This window comes from Stomoxys calcitrans, chromosome 3, assembly GCF_963082655.1.
Source record: "Stomoxys calcitrans chromosome 3, idStoCalc2.1, whole genome shotgun sequence".
In the NCBI taxonomy this organism is placed as follows: Eukaryota; Metazoa; Arthropoda; class Insecta; order Diptera; family Muscidae; genus Stomoxys; species Stomoxys calcitrans.
In genome coordinates this window covers 14,207,061-14,232,653 of record NC_081554.1, presented here as the reverse complement: position 1 = coordinate 14,232,653, position 25,593 = coordinate 14,207,061, and the positions used below count along the sequence as shown (strand labels likewise).

Genomic DNA, 25,593 nt, shown 5'->3' with positions numbered 1-25,593 from the left:
CCATATATTTAGATTTTATTCACACCAGCCTTTCAATTAAACCAATTAACATTTTTTCCATTTGTTCATTTTCTTTTTAATCTTAAATAAGGCATTTTCAAAAACTACATTTCAATCTTCCTTCTCCTCCGTCTGTATGAAAAATCCATTATTATTTCCATTTTAAAATATTCTTCATTATTTCAATTACAATTTATATGCCGACATTTAAGGCAAACAAATTGAATTATTAATAAATTATTTATATATGAAACATAAATTGATGTAATTTCACAATGTACATACATTTTAAATTACAATTTGCCTGCAAAGAAATCTCCAGCTGCTGCCAACGAAATATTGCACAGAAAACCAAACCACACAGAAGACATTAAATGTCCAATTGTGTATTTACATTGTACGTTGTGTTCCTGTCAATTATAAGGACTATCCTAATATATTCAAATTATATTTCTAAGTTTTAGAAAAGGAGGCCACCGTAGCGCAGATGTTAGCATGTCCGCCTGGGTTCGAATCCTGGCGAGAACATCAGGTACATTTTCATCGGTGGTTATCCCATTATTTTTATACCCACCACTCAAGGATGGGGGTATTTTCATTTTGTCATTCCGTTTGCAACGCATGGGAATATCTATTTCCGACTCTATGAAGTATATATATTTTTGATCGTCGTAAAAATCTAAGACGATCTAGCCGTTTGTCTGTCCGTCTGTCTGATGAAATCACGCTACAGTCTTTAAAAATAGAGATATTGTGCTAAAACTTTGCACAGATTCTTTTTTTGTTCATAGGCAGGTTAATTTCAAAGATGGGTTATATCGGACTATATCTTGATTAGCCCCCATATAGACCGATAGGCCGATTTGGGGTCTTAGACCCATTAAAGCCATATTTATTATCCGATTACTATCCGAATTTTGGACAGTGAGTTGTGTTAGGCCACTCGACATGCTTCTTTAATGAGGCCCTGATCGGTCCAGATTTGGATATAGCTGCCATATAGACCGATTTCTCGATTTAAGGTCTTGGACCCATAAAAGGCGCATTTATTGTCCGACTTTGCCGAAATTTGGGACAATGCGTTGTGTTAGGCCCTTCGACATCCTTCTTCAATTTGGCTATAGCGCATTGAAAAGGCGCATTTATTGTCCGATGTCGTCGAAATTTGGAACAGTGAGTTGTGTTAGATCCCTCGACATATTTGTGCAATTCGGCCCAGATCGGTTTAGATTTGGATATAGTTGCCATATAGACCGATCTCACGATTTAAGATTTTGGGCTAATTTCTTGTCCGAAGTGGGCGAAATTAGGTTCAGTGAGTTGTGTTAGGGACTTCAACAACCTTCTTCAATTTGGCCCAGATCGGCCGAAATTTGAATAAACCTGCCATATAGACCGATTTCTCGATTTAAAATTTTGGCCCCGTAAAAGGCGCATTTATAATGCGATTTCGCTGAAATTTTCATTGTGCCTTTTGTAAGGCTTTTCGAAATCCGCGCCGTATATGGTTGGGTCAGCCTATATTTGGATATAGATACCAAAACAGACCAATATTTTGTTCTACAAAATTGAACAATGACTTTTAGTTATTGGACAACTCAATGTCGGTGCCGAATTTGGTCCAAATCTGACCATATTGCGATATAGCTACTATGGGGGCATAAATTATGCACTTTCACCGGATTATGACGAAAGGTGGTTTACATATACACCCGAGGTGGTGGGTTTCCAAAATTCGGGCCGGCCGAACTTAAGGCCTTTTTACTAGTTCTCTTTTTTCACTAAAAGATCTTCAATTGTCGAAAATAAATATTCCAAGGAAAATTTTGTTCCATATAAAGTTATAGAAGGCGCAGCGGAGCGGGACCGTCTCAGCTAGTTTTTTATATAAAACAAATTTCCTCGAATAATTTTTTTTATTTGACAAAATTTTCTTTGAAAATAAAGTTTTTTCGCAATAACACAAATCATTTAAAATATAATGGAAGTCCAATGGGTTTTGTGCTTTTTTAAATTCCTTCATCCATATATCTCAGGACAGTTCGGTATCCATACTCAATGTTTGCGAATGTAGGCAAGAAAGTTTATTTACTTATGTGATATCTTTGCAGACGTTTTCTTTCCCATGCATTCCTCCATTCAGTGGCAATTATTTTCCGATTTCTGGTGGTCACTTCATTTTGTAGGAATTTCTTTGGTTTTGTTGTCTCTTGATGTTTTTTTCTCTTTCTGGTGTGTTTTGTGTACTTTTTTGTTGTTGTTTAAATTTTCGCACGCTCAAAGGCTTTTGTCGAAATGTCTCATTTTTCGTTTTTTGTTTCTGCCTCAGCGTCCGTCTGTGAAGGCTGGCATAAGGCCAACATTTATACATTTTTTTTGATTCATTTTTCCTGTGTGTGTTGAAGAAGCGGCGACAGCGGCTGCAGCCAAAAAGGCAGCATTTGTGGCGGCAAATACAAAAATTGAGTGACTAAAATTTTCTTCGATGTTGGTTTTTTTTTGTTTTTCATTCAACAACACATAAAAATTATCATAATAATAATAATGAGCTATATGTGCGACTGTCCCCTATTCAAAAGACAAAAACATATATAGACAAAACTTGGTATAAAGTCTATACATGAGTGTTTGCGTTTTATAATTTTGGATTGGGGGATATATCCAAAATATTTAAAATATTGACACTAATAGAATTTATATTTATATTCGAATAAATTGTGATTTTTCAAAAGAATTTATGTATCAATTTTGAATTGGCGCATGACGATGTTGTGTGATCCGAAACAAATCGTGTCTATGCTTTTGAAATTGAGTTTATTAAAATTTTTTTGCTTAAAATTTGATATGCTTAGGTATATTGGATTTCATTAATTGGATTTAATTTTCTTCAATAAACTAAGAGAGGTTAAACAGACATAATTTTGGTTGAATAACTTTTCATCGTCATTTGAAGATATAAGGAAAAGTATTATACTGTTATAAAGGTGTTATATTGTTATAAAGTGTTATACAGTTTGAAAAGTGCAATACTTTTATAACTTTTATAGAGTGCTAGCCGCTTGAAATTTTAAACAAATACTTCTTAGTAGTGTAGACAAATACTTCTTAGTAGTGTAGAATGTAGTAAATGGGCTATATCGGTCCATGTTTTATATAACTGCCATATAAACCGATCTTGGATCTTGACTTCTTGGGCCACTAGAGGTCACAATTCTTATCCGATTTGGCTGAGATTTTGTATGAGGTGTTTTATTATGACTTCCAAGACTGTGCTAAGTATGGTTTTAATCGGTCTATAACCTGATATAGTTGTCCGATCTGGGGTCTTGACTTCTTGAGCGTCTAGAGGGCGCAATTCCTATCCAATTTGGTTAAATTTTTGCACGACTCGTAGTGCCAAAAATGGGTCAAATCGATACATAACCTGATATAGCTGCCGTATAAACCGATCTGGGATCTTGACTTCTTGAGCCTCCAGAGGGCGTAATTATTTGGTCTGCACTCATTGACATGTGAGAAGTTTGCCCTGTTCCTTAGTGGAATGTTCATGGGCAAAATTTGCAATTTGCAAAGTGTTATACTGTTTCTTATAGCGGGTTTTCCATATTTTCCTATTTTAACGGATATATTTTTCATCTTAAAATGTTTTCCATAGCCGGTATAACAGTTTTAAAACCTATTAACTTATGCTTTGAACTTAGGGCCTCATAAGTCTGAAACGTTTAATAATCTTAACTGGTGGTAGTATACTGTTATAAAGTGCTATACATGAGTAAAGTGTTATAACTGAGTTACGTGTTATATTTTTTATATTGTTGTTCTTGTTGTAGCAGTGTGTTGAACACTTAGGCGGCAGCCCTTGCCGATGAAGGACTCCATTGCGTCAATCCGGTACGTACAACCGGCTGCCATGAGATTGGGAGTGTTATACCTGAGTAAAGTGTTATATTTTTTGTATTGTTTACCTTTATATGTTAACCTTTTATATTTTTATAAATTCTTATACTTTTATTAACTGTTATACTTTTATAAACTGTAAGACTTATAATCGATTTAACTTTTTTGTTTAGAAAAAGTGTTATACTGTTTCTTGTAGCGATTTTTGCCATATGTTCCTAATTAAACATTTATAAAGTGTTATACTTTTAAATTTTTGTAAATTTTTATTCTTTCGTAAACTGTTATACATTTTTAAATGTTTATATTTTTTAAATACATGTCCTTTTTTTATTTGAGACAAGTGTTATACTATTTCTTCTTGCTATTTTTGCCATATATTTGGATTTGAAACCAATATTTCTTATTTTATAATATTCTCCGTAACCAGTAAAGCACTTGGAGAAACTAAATACAAAATGTTTGACTAATATTAAGGCCTCATAAGACTGAAACGTTTAATAAACTAAATTGATGTTTGTAGACTGTTATATAGTGTTATATTTGAATTAAGGGTTATACTCTTATAAATTTATATGTTTATAGTATTAGTATTAAACATTTAAAAAGTATTATACTTTCTTTATTTTTATAAAGTGTTATTTTTTTACAATTCGTACACTTTTCTAAACTGTTATACTTTTGTAAACCGTTATACTTTTATAAACTGTTATACGTTTTTAAAGATATATACTTTTTTTTGGTAAAGAGCCATCCTGTTTCTTAAAGCGATTTTTGCTTTTTATTCAAATTTAAAACCAAAATTTCTTTTATTAAAATATAACTAGTATAGCACTTTCAAAAACTATGAATATATGCTTTGGCCACTTTAAGATCTTTCAAGTGTGAAAAGTTTAATAAACTATACTAATGTTAGTAGTAACAACTGTGCCACATATGTTACGTATGCCACATCTGCCAATAATTTAAATTGTTTATTTTTGTTTGAGGAAGTGTTGGTGGAAGAAGAGCGGTAGCTAGGGGGCGGAGGTAGAAAAGTATGCAAGTCTATATACTGGTACATGCCAAAAACGAGCATAGCGTAGCCATGACGTCGTCTGCCATTAATTATAAGCTCTCAAACTCAATTGTAATCTCACATATTGATGGTATGTTGTATTGTGTGGTCTGGTGGTGATGATGCTTCTGTTGCATACTTGATGATTTTAATTATGATTATCCTCATAAATTATTTTTGCCTTGTTTTGCACACCGAAATTTAGATGGAAACAAAAATACATAAAAGTTGAAATGCTTTGTTTATTTTACTTTTGAAATTACCCTAAATTTATAATATGTGTGTGTGTGTGCGTGTGTATTCCAATGACAATGGTGCTAAATGATTGCAGTAGAATTTTTAACAGCATTCATTAAAAGTTTTTTTGACTACTGCTACAAACAGATATGAAGGCTATAATGGATATAAATATTTTGTCAGAAATTTTAAAGCCATTTAGAGAATAAATTTTTTTATAATATAAAGAACATATGCACTTCATGTTGAAAACTCTCGCGGCCTTATTTACAAAACTTAATGAAGCCTTAAAATAGGTTTATTTCACAGTTCAATAAAGTAAATCTGTCAAATAAACCATTTCATATTTGCATTAAGTTTTGTGAATGCAGGTGTTATTAATGTTAAAAATGTGAAGACTTAGAAAGAAAACGAAGCCTTTTTTAATAATGTAACGAGTGTTAAATTAAGACGTTTTAATATCTTATCCCATCAAACATGAAAGATAACGTGTTTTATTTTGTTTTCCTTTAATATTCTCATACGCTGTATATGTATATAAAAATGATCCCCCATTTATGCCAGATTTGTATAGGGTGTCTAATTTATGAAAAGATTTTTGCTTATATGTTCTCCACATAGCTTTGCGTGTTTATCTTAAATGATTATCTTAATCGTAAAAATTTATTTGTCTTACTCTTGAAATGATAAATAAAACATATTCACATTTTGTTTCTATACAAAATCATATACTATAAGCATTTCAAAAACAGGATACATAATGCGTATAAAAATATATATTTTGCGATTTGTGAAATTTAAATATTAAATTTTGAATAGACACGTTTTTATATTGTGATGCTATTGTCATAGTCGTATATGTTTTAACTAACAAAATTAAGAAGAAATTTGAAAAAGTCGTGCACCATGCCAGGCGGTGCACTGTGCCGCACCCACATCAGTTGTTGTTGTTGAAGACACATTTTCATGTGGAGGTGGTGATCCTCGTCAAGTTTGTTCCGGTCCAAAGGAGCCGATTGCCGCGGGAACAGGGTGGCCATTGGTTACATGAAGACACCAATAACCCGCGTTGTCATATCGAGCGTCATAGGCACTCAGCATTTGTGCAAGAGCTGGTGCCGCCCGACCTCTCACTGAGACTCCGCTCTAAACCGCTGATTGTTCGCGACTACCGTTGCAGCTACCCCGTGTGGCGCATTCCACTATCCGCAACCTGTTTGATGCTCACAACTATTCCAAGCAGGGACCCACATCAGTGTTCACTACGTGTGAGTGCATGCCAATAACCCTGGGTACTTACGCTGATCGAAAAGTATACACCAAATGTACTTATTTTGATGCCATACGGTATTGATAGTGAAGCAACACCGTATGGTACCAAAACGATACCGCCTGGAACGAATGAAATTATTACCGTTTGACATTATATTTATAAACAAATTAGATTTTAATACCAGACTATTATTGGCTGTGATTGTTTTAATACCATTCTCATTATTATTTTAACATTCCACTCTCTAACGAATTAAAACAAAATACCGATGCAAATAATTTAAATTAAAGTTTATTCCGTTTGTGTATCAGAGAGGTGCTTTTTAGATCTTAGAATTTTTAGAGTGGATAAAATTAGTACCTTGATTGGATAAAATAGTACCGTTTGGTATTATATTTATTTACAAACAGGTATTGCTTTCAATAACACACTGTTATTGACTGAGATTGTTTTAATACCATTCGCATAATCATTTGAACATTCCAACCCCCAAATGAATTAAAAAAAAAACATTTTTAAAAAAATGTTATTCCGTTTGCGTATCAGAGACGTTCTTTTTATATTTTAAAACCATGCAAATCTGTTGAGTAGATAAACATTTATAGGTCATACAAGGTTAGAGAAATTGAAAGTGGTCAACTTTGACACCATTGACACAACGCCATTTTCCTGAAAGCCTATGTCCTCCTTTACAAAGGACTAGAATAAACAAGTAAAAGCGTGCTATGTTCAGCCAGGTCGAATCTTATTTGTCAATCGCATTTGTCAATTTCTTTGCCCCGTATCTCTTTATAGACACACAAAGGATATTGTATAAGAATTGCTATTGGAGCTATATCAGCTTATGAACCGATTCGGGTCATACTTGGCTTGGATGTTGTAGACAATAGTAGTTACCATTGTGTAAAATTTCATCGGATAAGAATTTCGCCCTGTAAAGGCTCAAGATGTGCAATGGGGAGATCGGTTTATGTGGGAGCTTTATCAAGTTATGAACCGATTTAGACCTTATTTGGCACCTATGTTTATGGTCATAGAAAAGTCACTGTGCAAAATTTCAGCCAAACCAGATAAGAGTTACGCCTTCTAGAAGGTCAAGAAGTTATAACGGGAGATCGGTTTATGTGGGAGTTATATCAGGTTTAAGACCGATTCGGACCATGTTAAAGGTCATAGAAGAAGTCACTGTTCGAAATTTCAACTAATTACGCTCTTTAAATGCTCAAGAAGTAAAATCGGGAGATTGATTTATATGGGAGCTATATCAGGTTATAAACCGATTTCAACTATATTTGACACGTGTGCTGAAAGTCATAGCAAAATTCGTTGTGCATTTTATGGCTGTGGAATCCAAAATTTTAGTGCGATCTTAAAAAGATTTAGCACGAAATGTTGTATTTGACGTCCTAATACGTGCTCAAAATTTCATTAAAATCGGTCCTGATTTAGATATAGCTCCCATATATATATATTTCACCCGAAATGAACTTTTAAGCCGGTAGAAGCTACAATTTTGGTCAGTTCTCTACAACATTGGGCGTGTTCTATTTGACCTCTCAGTATGTGGGCAAAATGGCCTTTTAAGGCTGTATAAATCCACAATTTTTGTTCTATCGTAAGAAAATCTTGCAAGGTTCTATTCGATATTTCAATAGGTATGCAAAGAGTCAGACTGGATTTAAAGATAAGTTCTATTTATAACAAGTAGTATGTAGACTAAGTGGGTAGGGTATTATATAGTCGGCTCTGCTCGTTTTTTGCCTTTCCTTACTGGTTTTTATTTTATTTTGTTTAATTTTTTTTTATATATTTCACTCAATTTCTATTTAAAAAGGGTTAAGGTTTTTTATTTGTTTTATTTTTATTTTAACATTAAATATTGATATATTATTATTTTATATTTTTTGTGTGTTTTTTATAAAGTTTATTTTTTTGAGTTATTGGTTTTCGCCTTTTTTTATATATATTACACTTTTTTTTAATTTTTGTATTGTATTTCAATTTATTTTGTATTATATCAAAATTTCCATCGCTTGGTCGTAGCACAGTCTTATGTTTCGCTTTCTGGTAAAATGTTTGGAGTGCATGTGTACTCGTTTTACTGTAAGCTTTCGTTCTAACGCTGTGGGAAGCCTATGCATATTGTTGATTGTCATAGGTTGCGTATGATTATTACTCATACGCAACCTTGTACAGAAAGGTTCAGTTGTGAATGATTAATAAAATTTAATAATTCATTTTTTGATGATTGATTTGTGGTTTTTTTTTATTTTTTTATATATTGATTTTTAATTCATTATTAGCTTATAACTAAAATTATTTCTCTTAATTCTAGAAAAAGTAAATTTTCTAGAATTTTTTATTTTCACTTTTGGTCCAAAGCACGTGTACAATATTTTTAACCAGATTATTTATAAATATTCCCCCCATTTTGTTTTAACGTACAAAATTTGATTTTATTTCGAATTTCTTATTAAATTGAAAAAGATTTTTTTTGTACTGGCTGCCACCAGCATCAACTGCTGTGAATATTCCTCAAACCTTTTTTGTCGGTTTTTTTTTCATACAATTCATGTCATTGCCTTTACCAAACGAATGACCGACAAATCAAACACCCATTCTGTTCTATTTGCTTTTCCTCTAAAATATATAAAAACCCCAACAAAATTTAAAATCTCAAAATGTTTGTTTTTCTTTCATTTTCTTCTCTGTGGGACAGTTTCGAGTGTTTTTCTATGGTTTTTGTTTTTCTGATGATCGTCGGGTTTTTGCAATTATTGGCACATTGCTCTCTTCGTCGATAGTGTGAATTGAATGTATTTTCAAATAACCAATGGCATATCTTTTTTTATACGTTTTTAAAACTCTTTAATCTGAAATGTGAAATACGGCTTTGTCTTTTCGCCAGTAAATTTCTGTCGCTTGATTGATAGATAGTACCATAACAAAAAAAAGGGACATAAAAATAAAAAAAAACTGTGCGAAATGAAATTGAAATACAAAGAAATTAATGGGCACATATTTACACAAAACGATTGCCATAGCTGACATATGGCGTTGGCCGTAGTATGTACTTACATATTGGCATATAGGGTATGGAAATGTAGTTTGTCCTTCTATTTGCCGTACTAATTAAAAAGAATTGTGGTTTGTAAACACAATATTGACAGTTTGTATAGGGAACAGTTTTTTTTTACACTGTGAGAATTGGATGCAGTAAAAAGTTTCTATTTGGCAACATTGTTAAAATTATTCGCTAATGTTGTACAAATTAAAACAGAACTTATATATGGGGGCAATATCTAAATCGTAATCGAATTTTCCAGCTTCACTAAGCCTCAAAAGTAAACTGTGCTACATTTAAAGCAAATCTAATTAAACTGAATGGACACGCGGACAGAAATACAAACTGATAGACGGCAGACATACAGAAAGGCGAACAGGCATCTAGATAGGTGGACAGATAGAAAGACAGATGGAGCGAAAAACGGTCAGACTGATAGACGGACGTTATCGAATTCTCCCAGCTTCAAATAGGCCTATAAGCTTAAAATTGAATTGGGCCAAATTTCAAGCAAATCCGATTAAACTGGATAGAAAGACGGACAGAGAAACAGACGGACAGACAGACAGATGGACGGACAGACAAACAGACGGGGAGACAGACGGACAAACAGACAGACAGACTGAGAGACAGATGGACAGATGATCGGAAAGGTAGGCATACTGACTGACGGAAGTTATCGATTTCTCCCAGTTTCAAAGTAATTGCGATTAAAGTGGACAGAAAGACAGATAGGTGGACAGACAGAGCAGCAGACGGACGGAGAGAGAGACAAAGAGGCGGACAGGCTGAGAGACAAACAGAAAGGGAGACAGACGGACGGACAGATATACACACTGATACATAGGCGGACAGAGAGACGATGGGCAGACAGACTGACACACAGACAGACGAGTAGATAGTCGGACTGAGAGACAGACGACAGATGGAAAGTTCAGAAGACAGATGAAAGGAAAGGTAGGAATACTGACTAACGGAAGTTATCGATTTCTCCCAGTTTCAAAGTAATTTCGATTAAACTGGACAGCAAGAATGACGGATGGACAGGTGGACAGACAGGTTAACAGACAGACAAGCAGATGGACGGACAGAAAGATAAAGAGGTGCACAAGCAGGGAGACAAATAGACAGGGAGACAGACAGACAGAAATACAAAAAGACAGACCGACAGACGGACAGATAGACATTCAGACGAATACATACATGGACAGACATACAGACAGATACAAAGACGGAGAGACGGGCGAAAAATTTAAGATGCTTCTAAAAGACTAAAGTGCTCTGGACCAAATTTCAAAAAACTTTGCTTAAATCTGATAGAATAGAAACTTCGCTTAAATCTGATAGAATAGAAACTTCGCTTAAATCTGATAGAATGACAGGCAGACAGATCGTCTGAGAGACAACCGTGCAGTTAGACAGATGTTTCATAATTTCAAAAGGCTTATCTTAGCCCAAAGGTAAATTTTAAATTTGCTTGACACATATCAATGAGTGTTGTCCGATTCAAGTTTAAGCTTTTCCTTTTTAGCCGTGACCGATCGGCGTGTCATAAACAGAGTTGCCGTTTTTGGTAGGTTCCTACCAATATTGGAAGGTTTTTATTCTTTTGGTAGGTCGCCGACCCTGTAGCTGAGTTGGTAGCGTGCTCGGATTACCAGTGCGGGGTTCAATTCCCACAAGGGCCTGGTCTGTCGCTATTGTGGTATCACAATGGACTAAAATTGTCTAAGTGAGTCTGTTTAGAATAGACCTAACCTAACCTATTCTCTTGGTAAATTGGTAGGTTGGTAGGTTGAACTCAGTTTTTGGTAGGGTTTTCCAACATATAAATACAAAATTTATTACTGAAAAAATCGCCGGGGATAACTCAAAGTTTATTCACTTCTTGTCGTTTCTGTATATTCGTTACAAGGGGTCTCAGTGCTTAAAATTACAGGAAAAAGGCAAATTCTGATTTTGACTGTAACTGGTACGAGTGCTAAGGGATCTCTTCCAAAATTTCATAAATTTTTGGTAAGAAATGTGGGATTTTTATACCTTCCACCATAGGATGGGGATATACTCATTTCGTTTGTAACTCCTCAAAATATTCGACCCCATAAAGCATATATATTCTTGATCGTCATGACATTTTAAGTCGATCTAGCAATGTCCGTCCGTCCGTCTGTCTGTCGAAAGCACGCAAACTTTCGAAGGAGTAAAGCTAGCCGCTTAAAATTTTGCACTAATACTTCTTATAAGTGTAGGTCGTTTGGCATGGTAAATGGGCCAAATCGGTCCATGTTTTGATTAAGCTGCCATATAAACCGATCTTGGATCTTGACTTCTTGAGCCTCTGGAGGGCGCAATTCTTATCCGATTTGGCTGACATTTTGCAAGTGGTGTTTTATTATGACTTCCAACAATTGTGCTGAGTATGGATCAAATCGGTTCATAACCTGATATAGCTGCCATATAAACCGATCTGGGGTTTTGACTTCTAGAGCCACTAAAGGACGCAATTATTATCCGATTTGGATGAAATTTAGCTTGAGGTGTTTTGTTTTGACTTCCAACAACTGTCCTAAGAATATTTCAAATCGGTTCTTGATTCTTGTGCAACGGCTGGGATCTTGACTTCTTGTGCAACTGCTTCTACCATGACCTTCATCGTAAGAGTCAAATATAGCCTTTATCGGTGCATAGCTTAATGCAGCTCCCATATAAACCCATCTCCCTATTTTATTTCTTCAGCCCCTAAAGTGCGAAATTCGATTTGGGTAAAATTTTACACAATGACTTTTACAATGGTATGCAACCTTCAATTCAATTATAGTGCGAATTAGACAATAGCTTGATATAGCTCCAATAGCATAGCAATTCTTTTCTTTTATCCTTTGTTTGCCTAAAAAGAGATACCGGAATAAGAACTCGAAAAATGTGATCTATGGTGGAGGTTATATAAGATTTGGCACGGCCGAGCTAAGCTCGCCTTAACTTGTTGTTGAAAGCATTCAAACGGAACACAGCTGCATACAAATATGGTTGATCTGGTCCATGCTCAGATGTTGAGCGGTCCAGGCAATTCACTCGCATTCCTTAGCTCAAAACTTAAATCGGGATATCGCTTTAACCAAACTTAGCACGGTTGTCCATTGAAATCGGGGCAAAAATACGACTTTATGAAACCAAGATTTTTTATCGGGAGATCGGTATTAAAGGTGCTATATTAAGATATAGGCCGTCTTTGAACTTTAGGCTGTAGAGTGATTCAATAAACAGACGGACATGCCTAGATCGTCTATGAATGTAACGACGATCTTGTACTTTGTAGCTTTGAAAATTTGTACTTTGGTGTGTTGCTAACGAAATGGCCAAATGGCCAACTCTTCGGTGATGGGTATAAAAAGATATAAAGGATTTTTGGCTAGTAGAACATTTGGTAGGTTTTGAACAGATTTGATAGGATTTTTCTTAAATTTTGGTAGGAAATAATTTTCTTGAGTGGCAACACTGGTCATAAGGCATAACTCTTTGGGGGAGTAGTTTCTTCTACATCAGTACAAGGACTCAAAAATGTTATCAACCTTAGAAGGGGATAGCTTCCTTTGACAAATTTTCTGATACCCTTATCAGGACTCGAACACAAGTGTTCAATGTCATATGTGGACATGCTTCACGGTGGCCTTCAAGCCTTAAAGTAAGGTGGGTCAAATTGCAACCCCCATTAAACTGGATGGACAAACAGAAAGGCAGAAAGGCAGACCAGTACCCAGAAAGACAGAGAAATAGACAGCCGGACGGACCGACAGAATAAATTTACTCCATTCTTTGGCGGGGGTTATAGAAAAATGTTTCTGTCTATGAAAAATTGTTGTAAAACTTGACAAATATGATCCGTAATGAATCCATAATGCGTGTTTTCTTGGGTTTTGCTAACTCTGACATAGCATATAATTTTACATGACATACATTTATTTATGCCGGATTACTACAGAATGGCCCATTGTGAAATAGGAGGATTATCTCAACATGGTATTAAAATATCGACATCTGATAATCTCTTGTTGCTTGGCATAAAACTTAAAAATTTCCTAATACATTCATCATTTTTCTTTTGAGGACACATCCCATTTGTTGAGTGTATAAATCTACATATGTTGCTCTCGTTTATAGACCTTTGCTTGTTTGCTTTTCTTTTCGGCTAAAAACTAAATTCACTTCGGCTGAAGGAAATTTTTGCCTCTCTATTTCAGTTGCCCCGTGAACACAAGCGTGATGTGTCGTCTGTAAATTCTCAAAGAAACTGAGATCGGAAAAAATATAAATTTTCTTATAACCGTTCGTTGTTGTTTGTGTGGCCAATCATAAAGAAAACCAACCAACATATGTGCATATATAAAAAGTGAATAAATTAAAATAAAATATTAAAAAAAATTGTATTAATAAATGTGAGCTGCCAATGTCAATCACCAAGAAAAATTTCTCAATGTAAAATAATCATATACATATATAAATGTGAAATAAAAAAATGTTACAGTTAAAAAGAGAAAAATAAATATACATGGCCGACCTTGAGAAAATTAAAAAAAAAACGAAATTTCGTAAATTGAATAAAAATATGAAGTGTTAAAATTTGTAAGCTTTAATGGGCTGGGAGTAAAATTGTTAAAGTTATAATTTATTACAATTAAATTGTTATAAAAGAGTATGGCAAAAATAAATTTATAACAAAACAAAAAAAAAGAAAAAGAAAAATCTAATACTGCCAAGATCGGAAATACCTTCGAAATTGCCGTAATCAGCATTATCGCCTACTTTGTTAAAGTATTTTCTTGAAACAAAAACCATTTCCCCAAAGAAAAAAACAAAAAAAAAAAGAAATATGAAAAATCTCTGCCGTTATTAAATCTGTCTGCTTGGGGATTTTTCGTTGCCACGGGCGGAATAGATGTCATAGCCGTTGTCTTTACCGGATACAAGTGCATATTTATTTATTTTTCTTGGTTTTTGCCATACGTTCTCTGTTTTTGGCATTTGAGTTTTTACCGCCTTGCAGCAACATTGTCGCTCACTCATATTGTGCGTTTTTTTTTCTTAGTCCTCTGACGTGCATTGTCAACGGGGAATTTTTGAATTTCTTTTTTTGTCAACATTTATCACCATACATTTTACATTGGATGAGACAATTTTCAACTTGAACTTATTCTTCATTCTCTTGGTGTTTGGAATAATGGATGCTGAACCATGAATGTCTCGCCTTCTCCTTTGTACGCAACATTATCGTGCTGAAAACCAAAAACAAAAATGTTTTAGGCGTTTATCATCATCATCAGCATCATACACTGTCGTTGAACAAAGTGTAACGACAACAACATTCTTTAGAATTTCAAGGTATGTCTTTTAGACTTGAACTTGAAAATGTTTGTTTTTCCTACTCGGCCATTTAATAGTTTTTACATGAGAAAAACCAAAATAAGAAAAGAAAAAACAAAAATGTTTTCACACATATATATAATGGAATATATGTAAACATACATGAGGCTATTTGTTTGTTTTCTCAGTTGGAGAAACAACATCAGCCAAAATTTTTACCAAAACTGAAGATCAAGGCAAAAAATAGATTATTGAAATGGTTTTTTCTTGAAAATTATTTTTAACATTTATACTCGGAAAATTATTAAATGGATGTATATTTGTTTCGTCATACTAGGTAATTTATAGTTACAAAAACACAACAACATATTTATAATGTTTTCGAATGAGGCGGATGATTTACTTAAGGCTTTTAAAAAGGGAGGAATTTAAATACATAATAAAAAAAATAAAAAAAAAATGGATTCAAAAATATGCTCATATATTTTCTTTTCTACAATATATGAATACAATTGTATTTTGTGAAATCCGCAAAAGCAAATGGCTAAACAAAATTAACTTTTAAATGTTTTTTTGATATTTTTTTTTTATTTATACCCTACACAACTACTGTAGTACAGGGTATTATAACTTAGTGAATTAGTTTGTAACACCCAAAAGGAAGAGAACTAGACCCATAGATAAGTATACCGATAGACTCAGAATCACTTTCTGATTCGATTTAGCTATGTACGTCTGTCTGTCTGTCTGTCCGACCGTCTGTCTGTCCGTCTGTCCTTGTTAATTTGTGTACAAACTACAGGTCGCAATTTTCATCCATCATCGTCTTCAAATTTGGTATGGGCATGTTTTTCGGCCTAGAGACGAAAACTATTGAAATTGGAAAAAAACGGTTAAGATTTGGATATAGCTTCCACATATATGTTCGTCCGATTTGCAGATTCTCTCGAAATTTAGCAGGAATCATTTTCTTATGACTCTCGAAACTACTGGTAAATGTCATAGAAATCGGTTCAGATTTGGATATAGCTCCCATATATCTGTTCTCCGATTTCCAGTAATATAGCAGTAAAATGGTCATTTGTTGACCAATTCTCTTTAAATTTGTTGGGAAGGATTTTCTTATGACTCTCAATATTACTGGCGATTTTCATAGAAATCGGTTCAGATTTGGATATAGCTCCCATATATCCGTTCGTCCGATTTCCACTAATACAGCAGTAAAATGCTCATTTGTTGACCGATTCTCTTGAAATTTGTTGGGAAGGATTTTCTTATGATTCTTAATATTACTGGCGATTTTCATAGAAATCGGTTCAGATTTGGATATAGCTCCCATATATATTGGGTTGCCCAAAAAGTAATTGCGGATTTTTTAAAAGAAAGTAAATGCATTTTTAATAAAAATTAGAATGAACTTTAATCAAATGTACTTTTTTTACACTTTTTTTCTAAAGCAAGCTAAAAGTAACAGCTAATAACTGGCAGAAGAAAGAATGCAATTACAGAGTCACAAGCTGTGAAAAAATGTGTCAACGCCGACTATATGAAAAATCCGCAATTACTTTTTGGTCAACCCAATATGTTCGTCCGATTTCCAGTAATATAGCAATAAAATGGTCATTTGTTAACCAATTCTCTCGAAATTCGACAGGAAGGATTTTCTTATGACTCTCGATATTACTGGTGAATTTCATGGAAATCTGTTCAGATATATATATATATATATCGCCCGATTTGCAATCCTAAACCCACTGCAAGCGCATTTATTGACTAATCTTCCCGAAATATTTAACAACAGTTTCCTCGACGAATTCTACAATATCCATAAAGCTTGGTCGAAATCGGTTCAGATTTAGATATAGCTCTCATCTATATGTCCATCGCATTTTGGATAATTTTTTGTTATTTGTCTACCGTAGTTATTACATTTTGAATATATTTGCTTTGCTCGAAATTTGATACAGGAATTTAATTATCTGTCTGGATAAATCAAATTTGTTTCAGCATTAGATGTAGCCCCCCTTTTGTGTTTATAGGGTAGGTGTAGGGTATTATAAAGTCGGCACCGCCCGACTTTTGCCTTCCTTACTGGTTTTTTAAATTTTTTTATCAATGTATTTATTTTTTTAATATATTGGGGGTATACTAATCTAGTCGTTTCGTTGGTAACACCTCGAAATATTGATATATATATATATTCTGGATCCTCTCGATATTGCGATCTAGCCATGTCCGTCCGTCCGTCTGTCAAAATCACTATTGCGGTCGAACGCGTAAAGCTACCCGCGTGAAATTTTGCACAGATACTTAGTATTGATGTAGGTCGTTGGGGTTTGCAAATGGGCCATATCGGTTCAGATATAGCTCCCGGTCTCCTGATTTGACTTCTTTAGCCCCTGGAAGCCGCAATTTTCATCCGATTTGGCTGAAATTTTGCAAGTAGTGTTCTGTTATTACTTTCAACAACTGTACCAAGTTCGGTCCAAATCGGTTTATAACCTGATACAGCTCCCATATAAGATAAGAAGAACTTTTATTTCATTACCTTATTTTAATACACTACTTTTGTTTTTTATGTAAGTTTATTTATTTTTTATTTGATTGTAATTTATAAAAAAATACTTTTTTTTTAATTTTTAGGTTTTTAAATTTTGTTTTGTTCATTTGTTTAGTTTTTTGTTATGTTTTATTTTTTATATTTAATTTTTTCGCCTTTTTTATTCTATTGTTTTATTATTATTTTTATACCGTTCATCGTAGGATGGCGTATACTACTCATCGCACCCAACATTTTTTCAAAATTGCCAAAATTTTTCTGCTACTGTGAAATTGGTAAAGATACATAGAATTTTTTATTGAAAATTGTGGTCGGTAGTAGGTACGAGAACAATTAGTGGTCATAACGTCAGAGCTTAATCTTGCACTGCTTGCCAACACACTATTTATAGGCCGATACTAATCTTTTAAATTCTTTAAAATGTGCTTGTCTTTGCGAATATCGGTAGGCATTGTGGATCTCATCGTTCCAAATTTCAGAAAAATCCGGTAATAAGTGAGTCATTTATGGTCTTAAGGCTAAAAATTGGCAGATCGGCAGCTATATCGAAATATAGTTCGATTTTGACCATATTCGTTTCGGACATCGTTAGGCATAGTACAACTCACCGTTCAAAATTCAGCGAAATCTGGTAATAAATGAGGCAATTATGGGTTTACGGCTAAAAATCGTCAGATTGGTTTATATGACAGCTATATCGAGATATGGTTCGATTTGGACCATATTCGGTTCGGACATCGGTAGGCATAGTACAACTTACCGTTCAAAATTCAGCAAAATCTGGTAATAAATGAGGCAATTATGGGCTTAAGACTAATAATCTGCAGATCGGTCTATACGGCACTAATATCTAGTTATAGTTCGATTTAGACCATATTCGGTTCGGACTACGGTAGGCATAGTACAACTCACCGTTCCAAATTTCAACGAAATCGGTTAATAAATGTGGCTTTTATGTGTTTTTGAACGCTCTTTCCATACAAGTCCGACCACAGTGGATTGGTGGCGGTATTTCTCCCATATCAAAGAGTGCTTTGCGTATCATGTTTTTTTGACAAATCCCAACGGCTTGCCGCAGGGTTACAACACTTAGTAGGAAAGTTTTTCACGGAACAACCACCGTTGCAATTTTTTAATGATATCGGCGGGATTCGAAGCCTGTCCTTCAGTGACATGCCGTGGATATACTAAGCTCTAAATTAATAAATTTTTGCAACTTGTAATGCGTTTAAGGTTTTATATGTGTTAAAAAAGGTTCCCTGACGCGTATGAACAATTTTAATTGTTATACTATGGAGCGTATGCTTTACCGAAATAACCTATTTGAGCTTACAAGTACAAGAGATGGGTCATTCTCTTATCCTTAGTTTTAAGAATACCGATCAACTCCGAATCATTTCCGATTCGGATTAATCATGTAAGTCTGTCTGTTCATGAAACAGTTAAAATTTTAAATGAATGCATTTTTTTGTTGAATTTGCCAATGGGTTTATGTTTCTATCTTGATTAAAAAAGCAAAACAATAAAAACCTTTCAAAAAGTTTAAGCCAATGCAAAATGCATTAGGCAGGCTACAGCGATCCTGATTTTTGCCTTACCAGGGGCCCCGTCGGACTGCATTGCCACTAAAAGATTACATGCTTCCACCTACTCACTATTTCACGTAACGGTCGGTAGGACGGCGATAATTCTATGGGGCGATCCAGATCGTGAGAAGACGAGGCTATTACTGAAAGGAAGCAAGAAGGAGGTCAGTATACCTGTTAGTATCATAACGGGACACATCGGTGCGGAAAGTGATATCATGTGTAGGGCATTCGGGGAAGATGATGAGACGTTGGAGCATTTCCTTTCTCATTGCACGGCTTTCGCGTCTAACAGATACCAGCACTTAGTTGGAGACACAATACCAGACATGACCCAACACAGGGGAGTGGTATTAAAAACAATTAAGGATTTTGCAAGTACCACGGAATTCCTAACTTAAAATTTCCTTTTTAGAGGTTACTTTATAGTTTTTAGAGCGCTCAACAAGCCGATTACTGGCTTAGGTGTATGGCCATACACCTTTTTTTCTGTACCTTCCAGCTTTACAAGTTTGAAAGTTATCAAGCTTTCGGCAGACGGACGGAAATGCACAGAGATATTAATTTGTATAACAACATAACATTTGAATTAAAGATTAAAAGAAGTTACCGACATTTTTTTGTAAGCTAAACCCTCCACCATAGGATGGGAGTAAACGAATTTCGTCATTCTATTTGTAACATCTCGAAATATGCGTCTAAGACCGCAAAAAGTATATATATTCTTGAACGTCGTGACATTTTAAGTCCGTCAGGCCGTCCGTCTGTCTGTCGAAAGCACGCTAACTTTTGAAGGAGTAAAGCTAGTCACTTGAAGTTTTGCACAAATACTTCTTATTAGTATAAGTCAGTTGGGCTTGTAAATGGCCCAAATCGGTCCATGTTTTGATATAGCTGCCATATAAACCGATCTTAGGTCTTGACTTCTTGAGCCTCTAAAGGGCGGAATTCTCTTCCGATTTGACAACTGTGCTAAGTATGGTTCAAATCGGTTCATAACACGATATAGCTGCCATATAAACCGATCTTGGGTCTCAACTTCTTGAGCTTTTAGAAAGCGCAATTCTTATCCGACTTGGCTGTTATTTTGCACGTATTGTTTTGGTATCACTTCCAACATTTGTGCGAAGTATGGTCCAAATCGGTCCATAACCTGATATAGTTGCCATATAAACCGATCTGGGATCTTGACTTCTAAAGCCTCTAGAGATCGCAATTCTCTTCCTATTTGGCACAAATTTTTTCCACCGGCTTCTTCCATGGCCTTCAACATACGAGTGCAATATGGTCTGAATCGATATATAGCTTGATACAGCTCCCATATAAACCGATCTGCCGATTTTCCTTCTTGAGCCCCGAATCGGACTATAACTTGATATAGCTCCTCCTCCTCCGTGCTTATTCATTATACCTAGTTTGCCTAAAAAGAGATACTGAGCAAAGAACTCGACAGATACGATCCAAGGTGGAGGGTATATAAGATTCGACCCGGCCGAACTTAGCACGTTCTTACTTGTTTATTATTTATCTCTCACATTTACATTATAATCTAAAAAGAAAAATTAATTAAGCTACTTCTGGCATCCCATTTAAATTCTATTTCAATTTTGAAAGAGTATTCCTTGGCCACTTTCACATATTTTTTTATAGATTCAAATTTTTGTTTTAATCTTGAAATGTCACTCACCTTAACACATGCCGCTATTTTAAAATCGATTGAAATAAAAAATCTCAAATATTTTTCACTTTACGGTAGCGTCTAAGCAATTTGAAAAAGGCAAGCCAACACCAATGATATTCATAAAAAATTATGAAATTTTTTCATTTCGTTGGGATTTTTATACCCTCCACCATAGGATGGGGGTATACTAATTTCGTCATTCTGTTTGTAACTCTCGAAATATTCATCTAAGACCCCATAAAGTATATATATTCTTGATCGTCATGACATTTTAAGTCGATTTAGCCATGTCCGTCCGTCTGGCCGTTCCTCCGTCTGTCTGTCGAAAGCACGCTAACATTCGAAGGAGTAAAGCTAGCCTCTTGAAATTTGGCACGAATACTTTATATTAGTGTAGGTCGGTTGGGATTGTAAATGGGCTATATCGGTCCATGTTTTGAAATAGCTGCCATATAAACCGATCTTGGATCTTGACTTCTTGAGCCATTGGAGGGCAAAATTCTTTTCCGATTTGGCTGAAATTTTGCATGAGGCGTTTTATTATGACTACCAACAATTAATTTCATTAATTCAATTTTTATAAAAAAGGGAAAATTTTACACAAAAAAAAAATCCACGTTGTTTACTCATAAGCGTAGTTTTTAGAAATGTAAAGTTCTTAAATAGGCGTATTAATAATGATTTTCAAAAAAAATATTACACCAGAATTTGTCAAAATTTTATTTTTATATGAAGTTTTGTCGAATTTTATGTTTTGTAGCAAGTTTTGACAAACGTCTTCAATGACGTGTTTTCTGTGATCAAATCCATCGGTTGTTTGGCAATTTTCAGTAACCAAAAAAATTTTTCATTTCTGGTGATGTTAATTTTTATGGCCAGATTAGCTCGCCTCACTCCTCTTTGGGAGAAATGACGTAAAGAAATACCTCGGTTTAAGTTTTAAAATTTTCTGTAGTTAAATCAATCCAGGATGTACCTTATTTAAGATTTGTTTTTTTACTGTCCATATTTAGGTTTATTATAACCAGTCAATTAAATAAGCAACTTAATTTTAAAATTTAATAAAAATGAAATAAAAATTCCATTCTGAACATTTTTTTATTATTATGATGCTATTCGTTGTTACTGAGGCTGTTTTTTTTACATTTTTTTTTAATATTTACTTGACGTTTTATTACTTTTCTCATTATTATTATTTTTGTTGAGATAACATTTCAATGATTTTTCACTCACTCAAATAATCTCCTTTTTCCCATGACTTGACCTTGTTGCCGGGTGATGGTTACTTAACATCTTCTTGATATCGGTGGTGCTGGGGAATAATTTTTAGGATGAATTTTTTCGCCATCGCCACATTTCAAAAATGAATGAATATGAGCGAATATGGTATGTATTATTCATATTAAAAGAAAATGTGTTGATGAACATTTTTTGTGCTTCTTCAGCACACACGCGTGCCCATGTGTCTGAAAATATTTTTTAATTAGAAACACTGAAGCAAAATTTGAAAACAAAAAAAAAAAATAGAAAATCAAAATTTAAAAAAATATGAAATCAAATTTTGAAATTTCAATTAGAAAACCAGTCAGTTCGGCCGGGCTGTATCTTATATCGCCTCCCCCTTGGATGGCATTTGTTAAGTACTTTGACCGGTATCTCTTTATAGGCAAATAAAGGATAATCGATAAGAATCGCTATGCTGTTTGATACAGATCAGGTTATGGACCGATTCGTGCCATACATGGTGTGGTTGTTGGAGACTATAGTAGAAGTCATTGTGGAAATTTTCAGCCAAATGGGATTATACTTCTTGAGTCTAGAGAATTCTTGCCAATAAAGTCGATACTAGAACAAATAACGAACTCTGTAAGCTACGCTATATGAGGAAATGTACTAAGTGTGTTTTTTTAAAAATCTTACATTTTAAACTAATTGTGCAGGGGAAAACAACCTTCTCAGAACCCGGAGTCTGACAGACCGATCTCCTAAGATGCTTGATGGACTACTCCTCCAGAGCCTCGTTAAAGAATTTCCATTCGCCGAGCATCAGCATTAGAGCTGACAAATTATCGATAATCGCCACATTCGATATTTTCGATAGTTTTAATAATAAATAATTTTCCCTATACCCATATTTCAAACGAAAATGAGAAGTAACAAGTAAGAGCGTGCTATGTGCGGCCGGGTCGAATCTTATATACCCTCCACCATGGATAGCATCTGTCGAGTTCTATGCGCGGTATCTCTTTTTAAGCAAAAAAAGAATATTGAATAATAACAGTTATGCTATTGGAGCTATATCATGTTATAGTCCGATTCGGACCATAAATGAATGCTGAATATTGTAGAAGTCATTGTGTAATATTTCAGTTCATTCGGTTAAGAATTGCGCCTTGTAGGGGCTTAAGAAGCAATATCGGGAGATTGGTTTATATGGGAGCTGTATCAAGCTATTGATTGATTCAGACCATATTAGACACGTATGTTGAAAGTCATGAGAGAAGCCGTTGTTCAAAATTTCTGTCAAATCGGATAAAAATTGCGCCCTCTAGAGGCTCAAGAAGTCAAGATCCCAGATCGGTTTATATGACAGCTATATCAGGTTATGTACCGATTTGCGCCATACTTAGCACAGTTATTGAAAGTCATAACAAAACACCACACGCAAAATTTCAGTCAAATCGGATGAGAATCGCGCACTCTAGAGGCTCAAGAAGTCAAGACCCAAGATCGGTTTATATGGCAGCTATATCAAGACATGGATCGATTTGAACCATACTTAGTGCAGTTGTTGGAAGTGATACCATTTAGAATGCCAACAGACCTGCACTAATAAAAAGTATTTGTTCAAAATTTCAAGCGGCTAATTTTACTCCTTCGAAAGTTAGCGTGCTTTCGACCGACCGACTGACGGACGGACATGGGACGACTTAAAATTACATGACGATCAAGAATATATATACTTTATGGGGCTTCAGGCCCATATTTCGAGGCGTTACAAACAGAATGACGAAATTAGTATACCCCCATCCTATGGTGGAGGGTATACAAATCAGGAGATCGATTTATATAGAAGCAATTTCAATGCACAGACCAAATAAAACCAATGTTAATAAAGTCAGTTGGAGGTCATGAGAGAAATTATTGTACAAAATGTTAGCCTAATCGGATGAAAATTGCGTCCTCTATAGCCGTAATGTATCTTAAAGAATACAGTCAGTGTCGGATTGCTTATTTTTGTTTAGTTTTGCAAAAAATTTTGCCTTTGCGATAGTAACCATCGGAAAAAATCAATCGATATTTAGTCAAAAAAATTAAATATCGATGGAATCGATGGTGCCATCTATATTTTGCTATCTCTAATCAACATGGAATACGTAGATTGCATAGCTCGGCGACTGGTTTGCACGTTATCATCGCACACGTTTCCCGTAGATTCAATCCTGGCGAGAACATAAAAAATAAATTTCAGAAATACAGCGTACAGTGGGGTATTTGGCCCTCTTAGCAGCGCTTAATTGATTTTTTAAGTTTCCGATATAATAACCGATTTTTTATTTACGACAAAATTCGATGATGCTATCCGAAAATACAAAAATATTCATCGATAATTTCGATCTGTACCATTGCTCCAAAATGAAACTTTTTGAAAGTTTCTTTGAAAAATGAACAAAACAGAAAATTACATAAACTTAATTAAAAAAAGAAATAGTTTAAGTCAAAGAAGTTATTTTTACTCAGCAACCTAAAAAAATTACTTTACTCTACTATTGTCTCTCGGAATGATTTTTTTTTAATCAGTCCGAAATTGGTCACATTTCCACACATATTGGACAATTAAGAAGCAATCCGAAAAAATTCAATTTGAGATATTTTGAATATGCGTAGTGCTAGCTGTAAACTAACGCACTGTGTTCGTGAAAATTGCTACAAATTGAAACATTTTTAAGTTTCATTGATTCTTTGCAATTTTCGTATAGTAGAAACAAGTAAAAAAATAAAATCGAAGCACCGTAGAGTGAAGCAGGGAATTCCCCAAGGTGGGGATAACTCCGGCACTGTTTAACCTCTACCTCTCCTCCATTCCACCCCCTCCAGACGGCATGGAGATCGTATCATATGCAGACGATTGTACGATCATGGCATCTGTCCTCCCACCCATTGTTGACATCTGCAATAGGTTGAACGTCTACCTCAACGAACTTGCCTCATATTTCGCTGCAAGAAATCTGAAGATATCCGCCACCAAATCTTCAGCCACATTGTTCGCTACAAATACGCGTGAGGTGAATACTGAGCTGACTGTAATGGTCAATGGAGAAATGATTCCGACCATCAAATGCCCCGAAATACTTGGCGTCACATTTGACAGCTCTTACACATTCTAGACAGCTCTTACACATCTAGAGCGTGAGGTTTAGCGCTACAGGTCTAGACAACATTCATGCAGACACGGTAGCAGATGCGGTAAATGGCTACAGGGTTAATGTAGTCCTTGAAAAATTCCGCCTTCCATTGCACCTGAAGAAATTGACCCCCCACGGCAAACCAGAGTAATTCTGGCTCAACTACGTTCCGGCAGATGCAGCCGCCTCAACTCCTACCGCACGATACACGTCACCTGTTAAAGATATTCATCACAAATTTGTGGATGAATATATTTTTAAAAAAATGAGTTAAAATTTTGGCCACGTTTCTTGAAGAAAACACCCAAAATCCCCACACTGGGAAAATATGTTTGCAAAATTGGCATTTTTAGTCAAATGACCGTAGAGACCTCAATCCTTGGGTGGCATCAAAAATGTTTTGCATGCAATTAATTATTAATTTGGGCAATGAAAATATGTTATAAAGTTGGGGGTCTCAGCTTTACGTTTTGA

At 34.8% G+C, this 25,593-nt stretch overlaps 1 protein-coding gene and 1 long non-coding RNA gene across 9 annotated transcripts in view; one reads left to right on the top strand and one right to left on the bottom strand.

Moving 5' to 3' along the window:
* Nucleotides 1-25,593, top strand: part of LOC106092874 (serine-rich adhesin for platelets) — a 79,339-nt gene that overhangs the window by 9,523 nt on the left and 44,223 nt on the right. For 2 of the 8 annotated variants that reach the window (XM_013259820.2, XM_013259819.2), the window contains exon 1: nt 14,796-14,904. The exons of the other annotated variants lie outside the window; for them this stretch is intronic. The gene's annotated coding sequence lies outside the window, so the exon portion shown is untranslated. Of the gene's footprint in view, nt 1-14,795; nt 14,905-25,593 lie in introns of those variants that run through there. 8 annotated transcript variants of the gene reach the window in all.
* On the bottom strand, nt 14,171-20,808 carry LOC106092875 (uncharacterized). The gene is made up of 2 exons (XR_001222251.2): nt 20,720-20,808; nt 14,171-14,798 (listed from the first exon to the last, which is right to left on the bottom strand). It is a non-coding gene; the product is annotated as an uncharacterized LOC106092875 (long non-coding RNA).